Source organism: Orycteropus afer, unplaced genomic scaffold (genome assembly GCF_000298275.1).
Source record: "Orycteropus afer afer isolate SDZICR_OR568_19922 unplaced genomic scaffold, OryAfe1.0 scaffold00387, whole genome shotgun sequence".
Lineage (NCBI taxonomy): Eukaryota > Metazoa > Chordata > Mammalia > Tubulidentata > Orycteropodidae > Orycteropus > Orycteropus afer.
Window position 1 is genome coordinate 2783914 of NW_006921974.1, and position 9535 is coordinate 2793448.

Below are 9535 nucleotides of genomic sequence, written 5' to 3' on the forward strand. Positions count from 1 at the left end.
TTTCCACGATCCTTCCGCTAGGTGAGGTCCTCCCTATTAAAGTCTCTTTCATAGTCCTTAGCACAAATGTAATTAATTAGGTATTCATAAAAATTAATTAATCTCTGTCTCTCTCATTGACTAAATTGTAAGGTCCCCAAGAGGCCATAACCATCTAGGTCACACTTGAATCTCCAGCACTTGGAGCAGTATCAGTTTCTCCTGGCTGCCCGATACATTCTTCTGGAATACAGAAATGAAGGAACATAAATTACTATTGCTTTAAAAAGCAGGGAGGAGCTTTATGGAACTATTGGGAATAAGGGATTACTTAAAAGACACACTGACTGAACAGCTGGTTGTTGAAGAGCCCTCACTAAACCTCACCCCACTCCTTCTCTAGTCAAACCTTCCTGTATATAGTGAGAGGCCCTCTAAAGGGGTAGCTTTGTACAAGGTGCTAGGGACCCATTTTTAAGTCTTCTATGTCTGCAAAATGTTGGCAGCTTCTTCAGGATGCTGTTAGATTTCAGGTTTGGCAGCACTAACTGGAAAGCATCTGAGGATCCTTAAGAGGTAGGGTGTGCCTTCATGGTAATGAGGACTCCTTTAACTACCCCATGTAAGGGAGCCCTCCCTGTTACCCCTTTGCTTTGTCTTCTCCCCCATTAGGCTGGAAGCTCCAGAAGGGCAGAGACCTAGGTCTGTTCTGCTTTTAGCCACTGTATCTCCAGTGCCCAGCACATAATAGGAATTGCATAGATATCGGGAGCTCTGGTGGCATAGTGCCTAAAGTATTTGAATGCTAACCGGAAGGCCTGCAGTTCAAACCCACCAGCCACTCCTCGGAAGGAAGATTGGGCAATTTACTTCCATAGTGATACCACTTCAGAAACCCAAGGAGGTGTTACTATGAGTTGGATCCGACTCCATGGCAGTGAGTTTTTTTTTTTTTTTTTGCATAGATATCTATTGAATGAAGGCATGGCTAATGAATGAATGAACAAATGAATGCTTAATGGAGTTGGTGAAGGTCCCAGAAGTTGACTGTAAACACAAACTGACTGGTTTGAGTATATGCTCTTGCCTTCATACGCCTGCCTCCTGTTTCCCCTGGGAGCTCTGTCCCCTCATCCTACACTAAGAACAACTGGAGGGCAGGAGCTGTGGACCCCAGGACACAGCAAGGTCTAGATCCAGAGGAGGTTGGCAAATGACCAAAGAGCTTCATGCTCAAGAGCCCTCTCCCCCCTTCTTCTCCCATTCAAAATTTCCTGGCCTCAGAGCCGGTCTCTGCTTTCCAAGTTACAAAACCCAAATCCAAACCCACTGCTGTTGAATAGATTCTGACTCATAGCAACCGTATAGGACAGAGTAGAACTGCTCCGTAGGGTTTCCAAAACTGTAAATTGTTACAGAAGCGGATCGCCACATCTTTCACCTACGGAGTGGCTGGTGAGTTTGAACCACTGGCTTTTTGATTAGCAGCCAAGTGCTTTAATTACTGCATCACCAAGGCTCCTTCTTTCCAAGTTGACAAGCTGCAAATGGATGAACTAATCCAAGCTAATGGCTTCCTCCACATGCCCTCCCAAGCACCTTTTGCATTTTTCCATTTTGGTCTTTCACCGGGGCTCTGGTGGGGCTCAGTGGAGAGGCAGGGTCATTGGAAAGCTTCCAGACCCAGGTGCTGCTGCCTCCTCAGGCTGTCTGTCGTGGAGTCTCTGACTTAGTTCACTCCAGTCTCTGGATGAGCCTCCCTGGCCACTCTGGGCCTTCAGGAGCTGTGAGAGGAAGAGCTACCCACCCCACCCCCAACTGTTGTCACTGAGGGGAGGCTGGAAGAGATGCCTGGGAAGGCCCTAGAGGGCCATTAGTGGGAAGCACCACCTGCTCAGAAGAGACTCAAACCCCAAACTAGTTTCTCCGGGAGCTGGGAGGAAAGTCGTCTTACCTGGTAGCACCCCTGGAGACTGCCAGGTATTCTGTGACACCAGATAGGAAGTTGTGTAGAGAGGTGTGGGGAGGCCTGGCCATAATTCCCTCTGGAGAGGTTTGCATTATCTTTGCTTACACTTTTGCATTTGGATACCATCCGTGCTGTGGAAACTGCCTGGCCTTAGAGTCTCACCCCAGCTGTCCCACTGACTCATTCACTCTAAGAACCTTGGGCAAGTCTCAGCCCTGACCAGTTTCAGTTTTTGCAAATATACAACAGGGAAAATTCACTGCCATGCCTGCCTCAGGAGGCTGGTGAGGCACAAAGGTGATAATGCATAGGAAAGTTGTTGATCAAAGTGAGAAGCCTTTCTTCTCTTCAGTCCTCTTTGGTTCCCCAAACTAACAGTCCCTGCCTCTCCATCCCATAATCTCTCTGAGTGAAGCTATGTCCAGGGCAGGGAGCTGTCTACATGAGATGCTATGGTGAGTTCTGCAAAGTCTCACTATGGGAAGACCTCTGCCTCATTGGGGGCTGAACCTCCCTTCCCCCCCATTGGAGCCAACTCCTTGCTGTAAACATTCTGCTATTGTCAGCATTAACAAGCACTTCTTAGAGGAGGCCTGTGGGCATAATGGTTAAGCACTCGAATGCTAAGCAAAAGGTTAGTAGTTCGAAGTCACCAGCTCATCTGGAAGGAAAGACCTGGTGGTGGTGGTTGTGTGCTGTTGAGGATTCTGACTGATAGCGATTCTATAGGACTGAGTAGAACCACCCTATAGGGTTTCCTAGATTGTAATCTTCATAGGAGCAGATCACCAGGTCTTTTCTCCCATGGAACTACTGGCAGGTTTGAACCACCAACCTTTTGGTTAGCAGCTGAGCACTTAACCATTGCACCACCAGGGCTCCTTCAGTAAAGATTACATACTAGAATGTGACTACATCTACGAATACATATAGGTTTGACAGAGGATATTTCTACATATGTATTTACATGTGCTGCAAATATATCCGTGAATATAGTAGAACATACAGGGGGCAAAGTTATGAAAACTTCTTAGTCATAACCAAACACCTTGAGGGAATGACCCTGGGTGCATAGGACCATAGTCTCAGGGGAGTATCAAGGTCAATTGGCACAGCATAGTCCACAGTGACAATGTTCTATATCCTACTTTGGTGAGTATTGACTAGGATCTTAAAAGCTTGTGAATGGCCATTTAAGGTGCAACTATTGGTCTCTCCCAGTTCAGAGCAAAGAAAAGTGAACAAAATCAAAGACACAAGGAAACAATTAGTCCAAAGGACTAATGGACCAAGTGAACCCCTGCCTCCATGACCCTGAGATCAGAAGAACTAGATGGTACCTGGCTATCATTGCTGACTGCTCTGAAAGGGATCACAATATTAAGTCCTGGACAGAGCAGGAGAAAAATGTGGAACAAAACTCTAAATAATATAAAAAGACCAGGCTTACTGGTATTATAGAGACTAGTAGAATCCTGAGACTACTGGCCCTGTGACATCCTTCAAGCCTGGAACTGAACTCATCCTCATGGCTCAACTTTCAGCCAAACAATAGACAGTCCTATAAGGTGAACAATAGCACCAGGGAAGTACACACTTCTTAGAACAATCACCGATATGAAATCAAAAGGGCAGCATTTGACCAGGGATAAAACTCAGAAGGCCGGAAAGGATAGGAAAGAAAGATGAATGGAAAACACAGAGAGGAAGTGGGAAGAGTACTGTTATATTGTGGGGATTGCAATCAATGTCACAAAACGAAATGTGTATGATCTGTTGAGTGGAAAATCAGTTTGCTCTGTAAACTTTCATCTAGATCATAGTAAAAAGTTTAAAAAAGAAAGAAAGAAAGAAAGAAAAGATTACAGCCTAGGAAATTCTATGGGGCAGTTCTACTCTGTCCTATAGGGTCACCATGAGTAGGAATCGACTCAACTGCACACAAGCACTTCTTGAGTACAGGGAACTGGACTAAGCCCTGGGGATACAAGAAGGCCTAGGACACAGTCCCTTCTTCCTACTGAATCAATGAAGGTAGGATGAAAAGGAAAAAGATTTTGTATCCTGTGACTTTCCTGAATTCACTTATTATTTCTAGAAGTTACTCTGCAGATTGTTTGGGACTTTCTACAGTCATGTTATCTACAAATAGGGCCAGTTTTATTTCTTATTTCCCATCTGCATGCCTTCCCATATGGCCTTAAGTGACACCATGAGAGGAGGAGGGGTACTCATTACCGCTGGTCAATCGTAAAATCCTGACTTTTTAGACTTTTTACTGGCTCTCCTCTGACACCACCATGACAGGAGTTAGGGGACGCCTCGGGCCTTAGTGATCTAGTGCTGCTCTGACAGAAATACCACAAGTGGATGACTTTAACAAATAGAAATTTATTTTCTCACAGTTCAGGAGGCTGGAAGTCCAAATTTGGGGTGCCAGCCCTGGGAGAAGGCCTTTGCCTCTTTTCAGCTTCTGTTCCTTAGTTCCCTAGTGATCTTCGTGTGGCGTGGATCTTCCCCTCCATTGTGTTTGCTTCTCTGTGCCTAATCTGCTCTTTTATATCTCAAAAGTGATTGGTTGACCACATATCTTGCATTGACATGGCCTCATCAACATAACAAAAATCCCTACTCCCAAATGACATTACATCCACTGGTCTCACTCAAACTCACTGCTGTCCAGTCGATTCAGACTCACAGTGACCTCTCCTTGGATTTCTGAGGCGGTATCTCCACAGAACCAGATTCCCCAATCTACCTTCTGAGAAGTGGCTGGTGGATTTGAACCGCCAGAGCCTTCTGGTTAGCAGTCATATGCCTTAGGCACTATACCACCAGGGGTTAGGATTTACAGTATTTTGGAAGGACACAATTTAATCTATAACACCTTCTTACAGACTCATGCGGGTGGAAATCCTGACTCCCCACTAGGCATTTGGTGGTTTGGGTGGGGGTGGGATCATAGTTTTCCTTTGTTGCTTGGCTACGGTAGAGCAGTTGCTTCCTGACTTCCAGGCTCCCCTTTCCTGGTCCTTTAGCTAGAAAGAACAGGTTTTTCTTGGGGATTTTGTTTTTGGACTGCTCCTGTTGGTCTTTCCCGGTTTCCAGCTTCTTCTGAGATACATGAGGCAAACAGAAAACCCAGCTAACTCACCACCATGTTGTTTCTTGTGTCCCAAAGTCCCTAGTCTGCCTTCTTTCTTCTACCTTTCAGAGCTTTCCTTTAATTTTACATATTTTGTATTATATACTGTCCAGATTTCTTATTTGTACTTAAAAACTCACTACTGTCGAGTTGGATCCGACTCATAGAGAACCCGTCTTGGGTTTCCAAGGCAGTATCACTATGGAAGTGGATTGCCCCATCTTCCTTCCGAGGAGCCGCTGGTGGGTTTGAACCACCAGCCTTCTGGTTAGCAGTCAAATGTCTTAGGCACTACGCCACCAGAGCTCCCTGGCACATAGTAGGTGTTCTCTAAACATCAGTCACTCTCCAGTTGGCTGACTAGAGATGAACCTGGGACTCTTCTTGTTAGACAAGTGCCCTAGGTGATTCTGGTGCCCAGAAGTTTGACCACGAATGACCAAGAAGCAGATACAGAGAAGTAGGAGACTGGGCTAAAAGCAGATATGTTCAAAATGCTCCTCACCTTTGAATTGTTTCCATGGTCTGGTGATTTGTCTCATTTTCCTACAAGGGCCTCAGGCAAGCCAGGAGAAAATTGCTGGTTGTTTGGAGTCAGTGGTCAAGAAAGTTCTAATTCATGGAGGTTTAGGTATAGCTCCAATAAAATTAGGATATGTTTATATTGCAGTCTGAGATTTTATTACAGCACACTTCTGCCATTTCAATCCATTCCTGACTTACACTCATAAGGAAAATCAGTGTGATCACCCTGTGTGCATGTAGTTAGCAACAGAGATTTCGGAATCAGACTGAAGCCAGTCTAGAATTGTTTATAAAATTCATCACAGAAGTCAGCAAAGCATAAGATTCCCATGTGCCTAAGGAAAAATGGATTTTGCTGCATTCCTTGCCCAATTCTGTGCCCTCATGATCCCCACATTCACAGCTGGATCCGGATTGCCGAGAGCAATCAGCTGCTTTGCAAACTTGTGGGTTCCTGGTTTTGCCCCACAAGCATGGCTATTGATTGCCTTGGCATCTGGGACAACATCATCAAAAGAGGTCCAGAAGTACAGTAGTGAGTTGGTGGCAGAGCAGATCCTAGAAAAATTGTCTGAGAGGCAGGACCCTGCTCTGTTCCTGCAATGGCCAGTTGCCTAGGGTGCTGAATGTCTCTACTGATGCCTTCTGTAAGAGCATCTCAGAGTGAATGTGCCACCATTTCCCATTTGTGGCTTCTCACAACTGTATCTTCTTACTATAGGCAGCCAGAACCTGTCCGAGAAACCCTGGGACTTGGGCAGAACAATGGGACCAGAACAAAGGGGCCAGGGTCGCCTGGAAGAGCCATTGCTGGAGAGAGATTGATGGAATCTGTGGGCTCTGAGCCCTGCACAATTTGTCATCTGTTGACCCCTGCTCTCCAGGGTCCAAAAGCCTATAGCTCTCTATAGACGTGGTCTCCAGGGTCCCAGAGGACAGTGATCAACAGCAGAGGGGTCTGTTTTGTTATGTGGCTGGATTCACCCTGAGCTTGCTAATTACTCTGTTCTTAGGGTTTTTGTTACATTCAATAAAGAAGGATTTGTTTTTACTTAAAAATATTGATCCAAGAGTCATTCAAGATTCTATTTAGGGAAAATCAAATACTTTATGTTGCTTATTTATCAGGAGTTGTGGAGGCGCTCTTTGGTCTTCCTTATTTAGTGCTGCTCAGCTAAACCAAAAAAAAAAAAAAAAAACCTCACTGCCATTGAGTCAATTCTGACTCATAGTGACCCTTCAGTGACCCCTCCTTAGGTTTCCAAGGCAGTAAATCTTTATGGAAGTAGATCACCCAGTCTTCCTTCCATGGAATGGCGGGTGGGTTTGAACCACCAGCCTTCTGGTTAGCAGTCAAATGCCTTAGGCACTATGCCACCAGCTCAGCTGGCATCTTTATTAATTACCACTCACAGAAAATCAAAGTAAGGAGCAGGATGTGTGCTTAAGAGGAGATCACAGGGCATCCCTTACAGTTTTGCAGACTGGTTGGATTTTGGAGATTTGGGCTGGTAAAAATGCCTTAATGTCTGTTAAGAATTGAATTGTGTCCCCCCAAAATATGTGATGTAAATCTTAACCTCCATGCCTATGGATATAATCCCATTTAGGAATGTTTTTCTGTTATGTTAATGAGGCAGAATTAATGTAGGGTGTTTCTTGAGTTAGTTTTTTTTTTTTTTTAAGATTTAAAGAGTTAAACAAGCAAGCAAGAGAGAGATGGGGTAAGATAGATGTCAAGACATATAGAGATCTCCAAGGAACCAAGAAGCAGAAGCCAAAGAGATCGGGACCTTCCTCCAGAGCCAACAGAGAGAGAGCCTTTCTCTGGAGCTGGCGCCTTGAATTCGGACTTCTACTCTCCCAAACTACGAGAAAATAAAATTTCTGTTTATTAAAGTCATCCACTTGTGGTATTTCTATTATAGCAGCACTAGGTAACTTAGACAATGCCCTTCTGGATTAAAAAAAGAAAAGAGGACCATTTAAAGAAATAGCCAAAGTTATTAGAAACAAAACTAATTAAAGCAAATTAAATAAAGAAGGAATAGGCTTGGAGAAGAGAGTCTCTGGGTGGCCAACTAGTTAAGTTCTACTTGTAGCTGAAAAAGGTTGGTAGTTTGAACCCATCCAGAGGCATCTTGGCAGACAGGCCTGGCTATCTGCTTCTGAAAGATCACAGCCTTGAAAACCCTTGGAGAAGTTCTACTCTGCACATGTTTGTAATTGACTCAACACCAACTAACAATACATATTAGGAAGGGAGTCCCATCTCTTCTCCATGTGCTGCTAACATGAGCTAAAGTAGGACTTCTTTTTGGACAACTTGAGAAAGGGAATAATTGAAGTTAGAATGGTCAGGGGCTGATTCAGTGTGATTCATTGGAGTTTATTAATTCATCACACTCATAGTGTTGGCCAACTGATGGGCAGCCCTAAGTGAAAATTGAAGGAGAGAATCATACTCTGTGGTCATTTTCCCTGTGGCCTAGCACTCATCCAGGTGAAATTTGAGGAAAATGTAGTTCAAGGACAGCTCTAAAGGAGAAAAAGAAGGCCTGGGACTGTCACTAACGGGGACCAAGGAAAGGAAATAAGGTGGACAACCCACACAAGAGTCTTCATGATTGGACAAAGCTGACTTCCAGGTCTTTCTGAGCTCAAACTGTGGCTCCACTGCTTTCTTAGCTCCACCTCCTTCTATATCCATCTGCCAACCAGCTGCTGCCTGGGTAGGTTTAGCACTTAGTCATTTCAGTTCAGTGGGAGATGCCTCTGACTTGCCATATACAAAGAATGGCTCTACTTGTATTGCAGGGATCTAAAGAAATCAACTGTAATAACTAACTTTGACTTGATTGCATGCTGTGTACCCGGGCCGTGGTGTCTTAGTTTCCTGGGGCTACCATAACAAAATATCATGAATGAGATTATCCAGGTGGATGGATGGCTTTAGAAAATAGAAATTTATTGTCTTATTGTCTTGGAGGCTAAAAGTGCAAATCAGCAATCAGCCACGTTGATTCCTTAGGTAGGCCTTTTTCCTAGTATCTGATGACTTGCTGGAAATCCGTGGCATTCCTTTGCTGCATGTAGAGGCTTTTGCCTTTTTCATCACATGGCATCTTCCCCCATGTGTCTCTTTCTCTGTTTCTATACTCCCGTTTGTAAGACACCACTAAGAAGGGACAGATTTAGTATCAACTCTAGTATGGTCTCATTAATGTAACAAAAATAAAACTATTTCCAAACAGGATCACACTCACTGGTACAGGGGTTAGACCTTCCACATACATTTTTTGGGGGACACAATTCTATCCATAACACCTAGATACTCTCATCTAAACCTCACATCAATCCTCTGAGGTAGGGACCATTATCATATCCGTTTTACAAAGAAGTTACGGTGGCAGAGGGAGACATTCTGTAAAAATCAAAGGTGTGGTTAGGCCAACTCTGCATACCACTATAGGTTTAGTCACTTCATAAACCAGTGTCTGTTGTTCCATGGAAAGAGGCCCCTTTGGCCCTCAGGACATGAGAGGAGGAGAGGGGGCCTCTTTGTAGACATTTGCTCACAGCAACCATGTCACTCCCTAAGCCCCGCCCCCACATCCTTCTATATAGAAAATTTAGTGATTATTCCAATGTCTGTCTTATTAATGAACCTTATCACTAAGTGCTAGCTTTAAGAACTGTTCCTTGGAAAATCCATTCAGGAAAAATCTTTCTTCTAAGCTTTCAACAGCAGAGAAGTAGGCCTGGTAATAGGGTGTCTACTACTTTTTTTGTCTCTTGGGAGTGTATTGTTGCTCTCTGTTAAGTTTTTTTTTTTTTTTTTTATTAGGATTTGGGTGAAGATTTACAGAGTAAATTCACTTTTCATACAGCAGTTCACATATACTTTGTCTCATGTC